The sequence below is a fragment of the Balaenoptera acutorostrata genome, chromosome 18, assembly GCF_949987535.1.
Source record: "Balaenoptera acutorostrata chromosome 18, mBalAcu1.1, whole genome shotgun sequence".
NCBI lineage: Eukaryota > Metazoa > Chordata > Mammalia > Artiodactyla > Balaenopteridae > Balaenoptera > Balaenoptera acutorostrata.
In genome coordinates this window covers 5,719,398-5,735,410 of record NC_080081.1, presented here as the reverse complement: position 1 = coordinate 5,735,410, position 16,013 = coordinate 5,719,398, and positions in this window count along the sequence as shown.

Below are 16,013 nucleotides of genomic sequence, written 5' to 3'. Positions count from 1 at the left end.
AATATAGAGCAATAGAACTGTCCAAAATGAAACATAAAGGAGAATCTAATAACATAAGAGCATCAGTGAGCTGTGAAACAACTTCAGGTAGCCTAATATATGTGTATTTGGAGTCCCTAAAAAAGAAAAGATTGAGAGAAGTGAAAGACAGAAAAACTATTGGAAGAAATAATGGCTACAATTTTTCTAAGTTTGGTGAACTGTTAACCTGAATATACAAGAAACTAAGCAAAGAGACATGAAGAAAACACCAAGGTACATTATAATCAAATCCTAAATGTCTACGCATATAACAACAGAGTTTCAAAATATATAAAGCAAAAATCCTAGAACTACAATAAGAAAGATAAAACCTCTCACTGTAATTGAGAACTTAATATCCTTCTCTCAGTAGTGGAGAGAACAAGAATACATAAAGCATATTGAAGATTTACATAATATTATCAGTCAACTTGACCTTGCTAACATTTGTAGAAAACTCTACCCAACAACATCAGCATACACAGTCTTTGTAAGTGCACACAGAACATACATCAAGATACATCACTTTCTGGGCTATAAAACATGTCTCAATACTCTTCCAAAGATTTAAGTCATAAGGAGATAATTTAATTCCATTGTACTCAAAGTAAAAGTCAATAATAGAAAGATATCTGAGAATCTCTAAATATCTGGAAACACTTCTAAATAAGCCATGAGTCAAAAAAGACATCAAAAACAAAATTAGAAAATACTTTGAACTGAGGAAAATTGTAATAAAATATCAGAATCTGAGAAGCCACAGATTTACTTAGGGAAAAATTTAAACAAAAGAATATCTTTTTAAGAAACAGGTCAATCTCAAATCCGGAACCTAAGCCTTCATCTTAAACTAAAAAATTAAAAAGTGCAAAAAAGATACAGAACTCCAAGTAAGCAATAAAGTTATAGAAATAAAGAAATAAAGATCAGAGCAGAAATTATTGAAATAGAAAACAGAAAATCAATACAGTAAATCAATGAAACTAAAAGCTATTTCAATGAGAAAAATCAAGTTTGACAAACCACTAGTGAAACTGATCAGGAAAAAGGACAAATTACCAATATTATTATGGGAGAGAAGAGGTATAACTACAGCTTCTACATTTATTAATATGATAAGGAAATATTATATACAAATTTATACCAGTAAATTCGACAAAGTAGGTGAAATGGACAAATTCCTTGAAAGGCACAAACTACAAAAGCACATGTATGCTCACTCTCTCTCACGATCACACAGATAAAATGGAGAATCCCATATCCGTTAAAGAAATTAAATGTGTAATTAAATGTCTTCCCACGAAGAAAACTCCAAATCCAGGTGGCTTCACTAGTGAATTCTACCAAGGGCTTAAGAAGGAAATAACTTCAATTTTACACAAAATGTTCCTGAAAGTTGAAGAGGAGGGAATTAATACAGTACTTCCTAAGGAATTCCTTGAGTCTAGAATTACCTTTATAAGAAAAAGATAAAGATATTATAGGACAACAATAGACCATAATACCTCATGAACATAGATGCCTAGATTCTAAACAAAATTTTAGCAAGTAGAATCCACCAAAACATTTGAAAGCATAGCATATCTTGACTGTGTTAGACAGAATTCTAAGATGGCCCTTAAGATTTCAGTCCCCTGGTGTTTGTGCCCTGTATAATACCCTCTCCTTGAGTGGAGGCAAGATCTGTGGATGTGATGAGATTACAGTTTCTTAAATAGGTAAGTATGTACTAACCATTTAATGTAGCCACTTAACTTCTAGGTATTTACTTAAGAGAAATGTATGCATTTGTCCTTCTAAGGAATGTACACTAATGTCCACAGCGGCTTTATTTTTAATAGCCCAAGACTGGAACTGATCTAAATGTCCATCAGCAGGTGAATAAGTTCAGAAATTGTGGTATATCTGTAAGAATGCTATACCACACAGTAAAAAGGTTCAACATGGATGAACCTTGAAAATATTACGCTAAGTGCAAGAAGCTAGTCACAAAAGACCACAAATTGTATGATTCCAATTATGAGATGTCCGGGATAGGCAAATCCATAGAGACAGAAAAGATTAGTGGTTGCTGAAGACTTGGTGCAGGAGGGTGGAGAGTGACTGCAAAATAGGTTTGGGGATACTTTTTTGGGGGTGACTAAAAATGATCTAAAATTAGATTGTGCTGATGATGGCACGTATCTATAAAAGTACTGAAAACCACTGAATTGCATACTTTAAATGGTGAATATGGTATGGTATATAAACTGTAATCTCAATAAAACTGTTAATATTGCTTTCATGAATTTTTATTGAAATTCAGACTACCTGAGAGCTTCGTTTATACTCTTATTTGTATTTTTCCATAGCCACCCATTGAGCAAAATGGATATCACAGTCTTTATTTGACAAATAAAAAGAAATAATGGATTACTCTTTCTATATTGCCAACAAGTGAGTCAAGAATAGAACCGTGTGAAAAGCCTAAACTGATGCGCTTCTACCCACGTGGGATCAAAATAACTCCATCCACACTCAGTGTGTAGTTTCATATGTGGTTCCACTATTGCTTCAAAGCCATGCTGCCTTGAGACCTGACCAGCTGATGGACTCAGAAATTCTTCCCGTACTAACTCCTGTTGACAGGTGTAAAATAATCAAATAGCCAATGATGCTTGGAGACTATGAGAGGTCATCCTAGGGTTCATTTAAGTATATTTGAATTGATCAATTAATGAGGCAAACCTAATATCATGTGCCCTACCAATTAAAAGTCCGTTCCAGTTTCCTAGACTGTGTTATGGAACAGAAAATCTGAAACCTTAAATCCAGATGGGTGGTCTGGAGAGAGGACCAGCTGCGCAGAGAAAATGACAGGACAAAAAGAAACAACGTCTAAGGTAGATAAGCCTGCGATGGCAAAAGTTACAGAATTAGGTCAATAAAATGTCAACGTTTCAGCGCAGAAAAAGTACAAATTAGGATCTTAGAAATAACTTGATTAAATTAGAAGACTACAGGATAAGACCACACACAGCAAGTAAAAAATAAACACAGATCTAATTATTGTTCTTCCAAATTATTTAGAGAATCATTATAATTGGAAACAAAAATTCCATGATGACAGAGGTGACAGGATTCCTCAGGAGCTGCCACCCTAACATAAAACCACAGAGTTAAATAGAGCTTCTATTTATCACCACACTCCAAGACTGTTATGGAGGCAAAAACTCAAGCCTGGAGAGAATTTAAGAACAAAGCAAGAAAAAGAAATAAATGAAGCTGGTCACTTTACCTGCAGTGAATAGAAAATAAAAAGCAGGCTATTTCCCCCAAAGCTATGCACATGTAAGCCATTCATAAATGGTGCTGCTACTACTTTTCCAAGTATTTTACTCTTAATTTAGGCACCTAGAAAAAACTGTGACATTTTCCTGTTTAAAATGGGGAGGGGGCGACATTCTGAACATTTTAAAATACTTGGATTATGTCTATTTCCGAATAACCTTCCTTTGCTTTCTTTATACAAATATTAGAATCAAGAAATATGTTTATATATAGGAAAGAAGAAAGGAAAAGTTTAGAATTTCCTCCCTGGATATAAACAAAAAGAAAACCCTTCTCCCTGGCTTACAGAGCCAAGAAGAACAATAAGTGGATTGTCGTATTTGGGAAAAAGTAATGTTCCTAACCTTGAGAAAACCTGCAAGAGTAGACTCTCATGAATTTATTGCCATCTGAACGTGGACCTTGACTGAGGGCTTGCTCTGACCCTGAGTACGTAGATAACTACCAGTTTCAAGAACACAAAATCGTATTGTAAATCACACTATACGTTGTAATCAAGGCAACACAGAGTCCAGGGCTAATGTTTTTTTTTTAAATGTTCCAATTAAGCCATTTCCCAAACGCTCTCCTCCTCTATGTGACTGCATACCTAAAAGATGCCACTTATTCAAGGTTCTACACATGACATGCAGTTGAAGACAATTCATAAACAGTATGCAAGCATCCCTTACAAATAAAAATCGTGCTAGAAGAGATAGAGCATGTGGTCCAGCCACGCGATCACATAGGGTCAGGGTGGAGAACTGTCGTCCTATCCCTTCTGCAGCCACTTTGGACTTCTACTCTCACACTTGTCCTTCCCAGCCTCCCTGAGGTCACACTCCCTAGGACCCTCCATCTCTCCCCCTCCATCCTTGTCTCCATTTCTCACATTACTCCATCTTGGTCCAGAGCTAGGTCTGTGGTAGGGCATCTAGTGATGACAGAAGGTCTACCTCCGCTCCCTCCTATCTCTACACCTCATCTATTTGCCACTCCAACAACCCAGCACAATTTCCTTAGGAAACCTAGCATCAAGAATTACGAAGCGTCTGAGCTTTCACCCTACTTTTAAACTATAAGTTAGTATGTGACAGTTTCATGAGTACCATCAAAAGAGGCAGATTCCTGGGTCCAAGAAGGACCATCTATTATTCACAGCAATCACAGTAGCCAGGGAATTGGCATTTGTACCAATTCTTCAAGCCCCAATACCCACAGGATGACACTTGCCCAGACAGTGGGTTGGGTTAACAGCAGAGGAACTCTGAGCTCACGGAACCCGAATCTTTTAAAACAAGTAGTAAGCGCCAGAGGGAGACATTATTACGCTGGAGCGTAAACATGCCTGCCCTTTGCTTCAGGGGGAGCCACCAGCTCTATCTTCCAAGAATGTACGAACATCCTTAAAGAGAGAGTCCAGGACACCGGCAGTCACAACTCTCTCAAAAGACATGCAGAGAAATCAGAAACCCATGGAAAATTGTCTTTCAACACATCAGCACACCATCATCACTCACGAGGAGAGAGAGGAAACCTAGGAAGGAGCCCATCTGCCTCATATGAGTACACCATGGGAGCCTAGTAGAGAAGAAAGAGAGAAATAAAACAAAGACCTTTAGAGATTTCAAGGGACCACATGCTGGCACTGGGGGCAGGAAGGGAGTACTAGACACCCTGAATAGTGTCCTGTCTTGACATGGATCTGCATGGATAAATCAGGACCAGCAGCTGTTGGTCGTCAAAAGTAAAGAACATGGATCTTGGCATTACAAGCACAGGACAACCGGTCATTAAAATGCTGGCTGAGAAAAACCAAGAAATTAAACTTTTCCTTCTACAGTGTTTACAAACGCACACACTAGGCCTTTATCCTCCCACTTCTTTGTCCTAAGGTCTCTTAGGAGCCTCACCCCACCATCCACAAGCCCATCACGCCAAAGCCCCTGCTTTGAAACTAGCACTTCTAGGATCGTAGATGCCTCCTGTAATCGCTCAGAGAAGGTAAGAGGAGGAGCCCTTGAACCCATTAGCATGGATGTAGCTGGAGTAAAGGGGTTCTGGGGCCTCACTGAACCTCAGACCCTCTTTGCTCAGAAACCTTGTTCCAGCTGATACTACCGATGTTGCTCTCAGGCAGTGTGATGACCAGGAACATCCCAAGGTATTCAGAGTTTGAGGAACACAACCACCACGGATGTAGCTTCTAGAGGAAAATGTTTTCTAAACGACGTTCCTGAGTTTTAGAATGTAGCCATTTGTTGGTTAGAGATCATCTTCATGTATCAATTATGTGAAGACATTTACAGGTTGGCTAACTTGGCTGCTCTTGGCAAAGATTTTTATAAGGTTTTGAATGAATATATTCAATCCTCATACAACAATCCTCACTCTGAAGAAAATGAAAGTGAGAATAATGTAGCTGCAAAGAGGAAACACGTGTATGATATTTAATTACGGATTCATACTCAGTGACTAGTAGAACTTGCTGTAAAAAAAGAAAAAGGGGGGGAGGTGAGGGGAGAATAACTCGATTTCTTCTCCTAAGGCAGGAATCCTGAAAAACTTCTTCAAATGCCTTGTCTACTCTACATCTGGCTGCAAACATTGTATAGGCAACAAGAACTATCAGGTAAATGTATGTGGTTGTGAGGGGTGAGTGAGAATCATGGAACTTTCCCACTTTTTCTGGAAAGTGAGGAGGAGCTGAAATGGCTTATAAACCGAGAAGAACTTTATACAATGGAGACCAGAAGATGCAAACAAACAGAAGCCCCACTGACATAGGTCCAGATCCACCTAAGACAAAGCAGAAATGAGCCCAGCAGGTGCATGAGAACCATCGAGCAAGCAATTTATAAGAGCATATCTCTGTTTGCTCTCTGGTTCTACCTCATTGTGATGCCGTGTGTAATAGATAAATAAGCCTGAAAACTTCCTAACACATCGGCTTTCCTCCACTGCTTCTGACTTGTGATCTTATTCCCTGGGTGTGACTAACTTAGAACATTCTTATTGATTGCGGTGTTTCTCTCCCGGGGGGGAATTCTAAGTGCACATAAGTAGTTGTTTTCTGGCCTGTATTGGACTGTGCCTGGGGATGAAAACCATTATGGACCTTACACCTTAGAATAAAGTCCCTATTTACTTGTCCATGAATAAGCAGTTGCAAATGACTACATCTGCAGAGGGAATTTGCCGCATTCTACCTGGTCCAGGAATCAGATAACCGTTAGAAGCCAAAGAGAGAGAGAGTGGAATGAGCATTGCTTGTTTTAAAAAGTAATAATAAAAGCGACGATTACAGAATATGAAAACCCTGATCAAGTATACTTAAATTATTGTAAGACATTACTGACAAATACCAACAAATCTATGTTCTTATGGCAATCCCATATACAAATTGATTCATTGATTTACTGATTTTTGTTTTATAAGTGTTTGATTTCTTGATAGGTTATCTTTTAAGTCCCAAAGAATTTTGAAGAGAGGGTCGAACATTATGCTGGCAAGATGAAACTAAAAAATAAAACGGTTAAATATTAGATGGGTTATTTTGCAAGAATCTACAGAAAGTATTGCAGAGACCATCTCTTTCTGAAGAAGGAATCTTCATGTTGTTGAATTCAACCTGGACCAGGCTCTCATCCTTGCTACCTCTCCCATCACAGGAGGGACAGTTGAGAGTGTACCAGGAGCAGAGGCAGCCTCTTGAGAAGTATTAGCCTGAGCATCTTGGGAGAAAGAAAATTACTTTAAAATAAAGCTAATGATGACTCTGTAACAAAGAGTTGAACTCTGATGAAGAGAGAGATCACTGAATGCCTTGACGCTAATATAAAAAAAGGTGGGCACTCCTGAATGATGAAGCAGATCACAAAGAGAGGAGATAATCTGAGGAAAAGAGTTAGTTCTCTGAGCCACAACTGGCAAAGGAGGAGGAACCCCTGGAGAGGATGGATTTCAACCACACGACTGCAGTGCATGGCAGCTGCACTACGGTGGCTGCAACAAGCAGCCCATGCTCCGCAACAAGAGAAGCCACCACAATGAGAAGCCCGCGCACCGCAACGAATAGTAGCCCCCACTCGTCGCAACTAGAGAAAGCCCGTGCGCAGCAATGAAGACCCAGTGCAGCCAAAATTAAATAAATAAAAATAAATAAATAAATTTATAAAAGAAAAAACAGAAATCTCAGGGCCAAGTATTTTTATAAATATGCCAATAGATCCTGATTTGTGTGTCCGATTCTAAAGACACTTTGGTGAATCAGGAAATGTAGCTATTAATAGAGCAGGCATGAGTCTTTCCGCAAAAGCTCTACCACAGAGAAAATAAAGAATGTACAAATCAATCAATTATCCCCCTATAAGAAAAATCTCTTTTTTTCTTCTTAAATAAACTTATACCTGACTAATCGCCCCACCTACCCCCCGCATCCGACCACACTGGCAGGGAGCTTAATCCTAGTGACTGCTGGGATTGCTCTCTGATTTGCTTAGATTCCAGAGTTCTACACCTCACCAAAGACCTGGAGACCAGTTTTGAAAGGGTTATCGACCCACTCTTGTTATCACTGAGTCACTAAGAGTCTCCCTCTGCTTGGCCCTTTAGATCTGGCAGCTCTACCACTTCTAAGCCATGGCTGAGGCTCTGGAAGTCTTTGGAAAGGAGGCTGTGCAGAGCCAGGCCTGCTGAAAGCATGGATCACTTACCCCATATGGGACCCTGCGTGCCCTCCCCTGCTCTACCTAGAAGAACTCTACCTTTGATCTCTCTCCAGCCTGAGGGGGGGACAGCTTCCTTCTACTGGTCCTCAAAAACATTTATCCCTAACTTCCTCACTTGAATAAATTTGTCACAGAAGATAGGTAGGGCTGTTGTATTTAAACAGTGTTGGTTTTGAGATCTAAAAATCTGAAGCAGGAACAAAATCTAAGTCCTCAAAAGGAACCTAGTTACCTTATGGGCTTGGGGTGTGGAGGGCCTTGTGGAAGATGTGCTACAGAGAGAAAATACAAGAAGGACAAATTAGTTTATCAATAAATTACTCCCCACATTAGATCCCGCTCTGCCCAATTATGCGACCCGGAATAAGGCACTGATCTTATTCACTTCCCCGTTTTCCTATTTGTTCTAAGGGGGAATCAAAATTCCTGCCCCTCCTTGGGATATGATGTCTTTTGCTTCTCTGTTTTATTTTCTCTGGCTCTCTTGTTTAAAATCTATGTAATTTTTACAGCATTAATTAAGAAGTCGATATTGTATGTAGAGGTGGGGAAGGACTGTTGACTTTATATTACCATCATGGTTCTGATTATGAACTTAATCACTGAGCTCTTACTATGAGCTGGACATGGTGATCTCTATGTGTCTTTCCTGATCAGGACAGCCATGGTGCCTGCCCTCAGGGCACTTACAGTCCCCTATGTTGCCCAAGTCAGTCCACCTCCAACACGTCCACAAAGAAGCGAGGAAGAAGAGTTAGGAATGACCACTGTGGATCTCTTTGTAGAGAGATGTTTTAATATCTCAATATTAACAAAAGTGAGAAATGAAGTGGAGGCATGTTTTAGATACTTGAGAATATGTTTAAAATTATATCAAGTTATATCACTCTAAATGGAAGGCGACATATAGTAAGTGTGTATTAGAAAAGTAGAAAAATTTTTAAATAGCTGTATTAATATTAAGGTGAAAATTGAAAAATAATGTGAAGCTTGATGTTTATGAATAAATGCATAAAGTTGACATTCTCATAACTTAAAAATATGCTCACAATCTTCTGAGAAGTAAAACATAGGACAGTTCTCATACAGGGTGTGGGGAGAGACAATCAACAACGTTTAGTGGTGAGAGACTTCTGAAAGCAATTAAGAGCGAAAATTGCGAGATCAAAGATTGGAGGGTAAAAAGTGTGATGATGGTATGAATGCAAAGGTGGTCTTACACATGGAGAGATGGTGAAATGGCAACATGGGGTAGGAAGGAATAGAAAACTTAAAAGTCAGACAATTATTGCCCTGGGAGTTCATGTTCCATGGACCAGCTGCAATAGCAAACACATCAGAAATGAGATAGGACCAAAGAACCAGCAATAATTTTAATTCAAGTAAGCAGAGAGATGGAATCAAGAAGATGAATATTCCTACAGATGGGAAGTAGAAGAAAAATTAAAGCATAAGAAATAGCTCATAAATTAAAGCAAGGTGAAATGAATTCTTTGTTAGGTCAGATAGATTTAGTTTTGCCTAGGTTGTAAGTTTGTATATATCCTGGTCATAAAATAAAAGTATAACCTTTAAAGAGATTAAAACAAGTTAAAGTTAAATGAAAGATATACTCTGTGCTTATTTTTGTTTAAAAATTGTTCTATAATTTTGTATGAAATACCTCCAAATCTTCTAAGAATTTTGCTTGGAAAAGATGACACAAAAAATCACTTGATATTTCCAAGAAAAAAAGGGATATAAATAATTAGGACAGTATTATATAAATGTATTGTGAAATCAGCTCCAAATTAGCCTAAATATTTTAAAATGTTTTTTTCTTAGAATTCTACAGTATTTTAGAATACTATATATATATCATTTAAAAATAACCAGTGTGTATAGTATATATCCTGATTTTAAGATTTGAATTATTTTTAAATATTTGATTACTATCTATCCAAAAATAAAATATGTATTGTTTCCATTTCTCTGTGAAGTGGTAGCCTTTGTAACTCTATTCTGCTTTTCAGACAACTTAAGTGATTTAAAAGATGTTAAAGTCAGAAACCTGTTATTTATCATGATTAGTTATCATTTATTATCAAGAAACTCTCATAATTCATTAAGTAGCAACCAAACTGGTGTATGTTCCATCAAAAGAAACTCAGAATCCATGGAAGCATTGTGTCTCCTTGAAGAAACAGGATTAGAATAGACACATATGACAGCATTTTCTACAAACAGAACATCAGCAAGCCCCTCTCTCTTTTTCAATCATAGTATGAAAATTCAGCAGAAAAAAGAAAATTCTAGGGACCCTGGTGGGTATTTTTTCCAGGGTGAGAGAAGCAATCAATAAAACAATAGTTCTCAGCTCCATTTTACCACTTGTTTCTTCTCATTCAAAAAGAGAATTTGCATAAATCTAATACCTATATTGAGTAACTTTTATGTTACTATTTAAGATAACCTTTCCTTCAAGGCAAGAATATAGAACAACTCTGGGGACTCATGGGTATTGAAGAATATAGAACAGCTCTGGGGACTCATGGGTATTGAAAGAAGACATCTAACAGCAAATCAATAAGGCAGTGACTGCTGATCTGTGAGAATGAAATGAGGGGAATTCTAAAACACAGCATCATCATATTAAAATATTTTGTAAGATTATTCATACATATATGCTAAGAAAATGATGATAAATGAGGGGTCAAATTTTCATTTCTCAAGCAGTCATGTTACTGATTTGAAACTTTCAAACTGAGCCATGTTCGGAATTACCATAATCTTAAACTGGATCAGAGCTAAGTGTATGTCTGAAAATTTTTAACATACATCAAATGATTTAAAGAATTAGCCTCCCCTATAAAATGAGCCTCAGTATTAAATGTGCCTTGAAGCTACGTATGGGCCCAAATACTGATTTAGTCTAATGAAGTCAAGTTATACAAGAAAAAATATTAATAATAATGATTGTTACTCTTCCTCCATTTATGTGTTTAAACACAGAGGAGAAATTGGTGGGGCTGCTAAAATCCTTCCTCAGGCACATTCTATAGATAAACAGAGGACTTTGTTCCCTGGATCTTTTCATTCAGAGCCTTTCACGAGCTGTGAATTCCCTCTAAAAGCACCTATCAGCATGAATAAACTGATAAAAGCAGATGTGTGAAATGCCTTTCACTTAGCTAACAGGCATAACTCCAAATTCTAGAACCCCCAAGGCTTTCATCTGAAACCCTAACCCATGATGATAGTGAACATGGTTTGATAGAAGGTCCTTTACTAATGTTACAAGATCTCTGGCCTATTGTGGCATGATAGTTAATGGAAAGCTTTGTCAGCCATAACCCATTCCTATACAGTCTTTCAGATTAGCTCCTGTGAGTGTGGCATTCCATTTTGTTAAAAAAATAAATTAAAAAAAAAAACAGATTAATAAATCCATTCAGGCTTCCCAGAACATTTGTTCATTTGTTCATTCAGCAGCCGCCACCCTGGATAATAAGGGGGTGACAAGTTATGCCCCATGCCTTCAAAGTCCTGTAAAGACTTCATGCCTATAGCCAGGTTTATTTAAAAAAAAAAAAAATACATGGGAAACACTGAGAGAATTGGAGGGAGATGTCGGCAAGTTGACAGTCGTGGGATATCTCAATTATTAATAGATCAAGAGGATAAAAGTATTTTTATTTACTCTTTACTTGTGAAGAGTAAATAAAAAGCTTGGTGGAAGGAATTTACCCAGAACCTCACAGAGAAAATAGGCATTTTTCTCAAGCACCCATGGAATGTTTTTTCAATTGTCCAACTAGTTCATAAGAAAATCTCAATATCAAAGGATTTATATCACAATGAAAAATAAGATAACAGTAACACAAAGGTAAATTTAAAATCCCTGTATGTTTGGAAAATCTAAGATCCTTCTACATAATTTATAAAAAAAGAAGTAAAAATTAATAATGAAAATACATATTGACACTTGTAGGGTTCTAAGCAGTATTTCATTTATTAGATCCTTAAACTCTTACAACAGAAAAGAGATGATGGGATAGATATCTTAATAAAACAAATACGCAATACAGAGAATCAAGAAAAGCAAAAATTGGCTTTCCAAGAAAACTAGTAAAATGGATAACCTTCTGGTGACAATGGTAACCATAAACTTAAAGAAGGCAGAAACAGTCCATGCCATTATTGAAAAGGAAGATACAACCACAGGTGAAGAGACTAAAATGATAATAAGGCTATTATGGGCAAATCTATACCAACAAATTGGAAAACAGACTAAATGGACAAGTTATTAGAAAGATACACATTTTCAAAATAGATTAAAAAAGAAATAGAAAGTCTGAAGTGTTCTAGCGTATTTGAAAATCTTTCATCAGCAGTTTAAAATCTTTGCCCAAGAAGAAAACATTTGGCTTAAATGGTTTATAAGACTTTTCCATATTATCCTACTTTTATATAAATTCTTCCAGAAAATGGGAGTCACTCTCCAACTCATCCTGAGGTTTGTATCTGTTGCTTTGACTCCAAAGCAGACAAGACAGGGCACGGCAGAAGTTCAGAACAATCTCTCTCAAGAACGTAGAAGCAAAATTCCTAAATAATGCATTAGCAAACCAAATTGAGCCATGAAATTAAAAAGAAAAAAAAAAAAAAAAGATGACCAAATTGGGTTTATACTGGGAAAGCAAGGAGGGAGGTTTTAAATAAGGAAAAAAATTCTAATATGATTCACATTAAAAAATCAAAGAAAAAACCACATAAGCATCTCAATAGATGGAGAAAATCTATCTGATACAATAACATCCATTCTTGACACAAAAGTGTTACCAAACAAGAAATAAGAGATCCTTCAACAAGATAAAGGCACCCCCAAAAAACCTAGAGCAAATATAATTCCTAATGATAAACATTTGAAGCATTCCCTTTAAAGTCAAATTTTGAATGACATTGACTTCTGTAAATTAGAAGTCATCAGAAAGAATATGAAGGACATAAATCGAGACATGATATTTGTAATACGCATAACTGAAACTATATATTAGTGTCTGTAATGTAGAAGAGAATCCAATTTATCACTAAGAAAAAAACAACCATATAGAAATCCAATAGCAATGGACACGAACAGCCATCCATACAAATGGCCCGAAAACGTGAAAAGATTCTCTGCCTCATTAGTAATCACTGAAATGTAAGACAAAGAGATACTATTCTATACCCCTTAGATTGCAAAAATTATGAAGTTTGACAATATTAAGTTTCAGAGTATACGGACCAATGGAAATGCTAGCAGTGTTGGAAGTAGGATTTAGCACCACTTTGGAACACAATTTGACATAAACTTTTAACATTTACGTACCCTACAACCCGGCAAATTTTCAGACAGGGAAACCCTTGCACACGTGCATGAGACAGGAACACGCATCTTTATGACTGTGACAGCAAAGAAAACAAAGATGAAACGACCCAAATGTTTTTCAACACCCCAGTGGATAAGCTGGAGTGTTCACCCCCTGTGAAGTATTACATAATCAAAAGTCAAAGAAATTCATTACTTACCATCATTTGTCTCCTCCTGGAGGTGCTAGCACTGACCTGTAGGGGCAGAGCACCTGATGCTCAGCAGGAAATCTTGAGCCTCGCCAATCAGAGTGTGGACCAAGGGAGCGTCATGGGACCATCTGGGGACTCGGTAAAAATGCAAAACCTCTGGCCCCATCTCAGAGCTACTGGGTCACAGTCTATATTTTAACAAGATTTTATGTTCGTTAAAATTTGAGGAAGTACTGACCTACAGTAGCTGTGTTCATTATTCACTAGAGCATCGGGTCCTCAGACCCTCTGTGACATCCAAGTACTGCTTTCTGCAATCCTAGCATTCATTCAAATACACACGAAAGTAGGAAACATTTCTTGAGTTCCTACTCTGTGCCAGTCACCTGACTAACTGCTAGGGACACAAATAAAATACTCTTGGGCTTCAGTCTCAAAGAGCTCACAGACTCATTTATATACATACAAACACATATTTGCCCAAGTTCTGTAACCTGGCATGACCAAATTGCTTTTATACTTTTCCTAATGCTATGGTAATTTTCCATAATGTTTATATGATTGTGCACATATCCATTTCATTCTCATCTTCTGTCTTATATTCCTACGATGAAGAGTGATCGTGACTTCTTTCTAGTAATACAAAATATGTGTACTAAGTTTGTGTCACATCACGTTCAAACAATTTAAGAGCTTGGGTAATAACTAAACTCTGGCTTCCTTTTGCCCTTAAGCTGAGAATAAAGCACAGTTTTTCACTGGATCCTCAATTCGTAATAGGCCATCCTTGCATATATATTACTCTTTAAAATGTCTATAATGTTTCCATTCTACATAGAAATATGCTGGCTCTAACCCTTATACATCCTCACTGATACAGGTGTGTTACCTTAGACTCAGACCCCACGAGTGTATTCCACCCGTTTCAGATGGTAAATGGCTCTCGGTAAGGTTTGGAACCGAGAAATGCAAATATACCTCATTTTACACAAGAGATGCATTCCTAGAAAACCCACTATTAAAACCACATCAAAAAACCAAGACGTAAAACAGAGTTCTTGGTTTGGATAATTTTAAGCAGGGTTTTTCGGTTTTTGTTTTAATGTGAAAGATTATCTGGTAAGACAGTAATTTGTGCAAAATTCTGGGTAATTTTTTGTTGTGTAACATGGACCTGACCTTTTCACAATGCCTAATATCCTTGGCTTCTATCCAAGCAGCATCATGGCCCCCAGTTCATGGTGACAACAAAAATGCACCCCTCCCAAAAGCTCCCGAGACGAGAAATCCTCAGGGAGGGCTGCGCTACCTCACTGAGACCACAGCTCTGAACAGACTTGTTGGGGAATTTCCCACCTTTGACCCTACATTGCCTTTGGAAAGAAGCCCATTGTCCCTGTGCCTATAATATTATAAGTGGACACTTACTTCCATCGCTTCTGTAGTTCCTTTTCTTTGAACACACTGCGGTGTTCCTACCAGCTAGCAAGGGCAGCGATTACATATTTAGAAATTTTACAAGCCAACTGAAGTCATGTTGATAGTTTAAAATAGACCATAGTGGGAATATTTAGACAACAGAAATTGCCAGATGCTACAAAAGTCAGGGCTTGTTGTTTTGTGGCGGGGAGGGCCAGTGAGTAAATATTTAACAGTACATCCCTGATTTAATATGAAGGACCTTTGGCAACTTCCTCTTATTCTCAGTTTTACATATTCAAGTTCAAGTTCCCTTTATTGCAGCACATACATTTACTCTTCTGACTGACAACGTTGGGAGATATTACACCCGAATGAGCCATGCTAGTTTTCAATACATGATGTCAGAAGCCACCAGACACCTGCTCGGCTTTCATGATTGAAAAACTTACCCTTCATTTCAAGGTATGAAAATTGCCTGTGGTTCACTTTTTCAAGGCACTAATTAAGATCTACTTGTAACAAAACACACACACAGCTCCAATCATAGTAGGAAAAGAGTTATTTTTTTTTTTTAATCTGTAAGTGGTGATAAGGCATTTCGTTGAAGGAAGAACTTCAAAAGGCGGGTGACAGGGTGAGAATAGAGAGGCTGAAAAATTCTCCACCGTGGTTGGCCCTGCAGCCTGGGTTCCAGCTCCAGTGACTGGCAGGGTGAGGTCACATGCCGATGTAGCTGCTCAGGGTGACCATGGGGACTTTGATCCCACAGAGCTAATTTGACCGAAGACATAAGAAGTTTGGCTCAGAGACTATTGGGCCTGGGCCCAGAAATCTGCACCCTGAGGAAGGAGAGGCCTGAACACACCTGCCTATTACCTTGACCCCTAGAATTGCCATGGGCGGGGGTGGCAGTGGGGTGCCTCCCAGGCTGGGATAGGCAGTAAAATGGGAAAGTGAGAGGCAAGAGGAGACAGACGACAGGGTGTC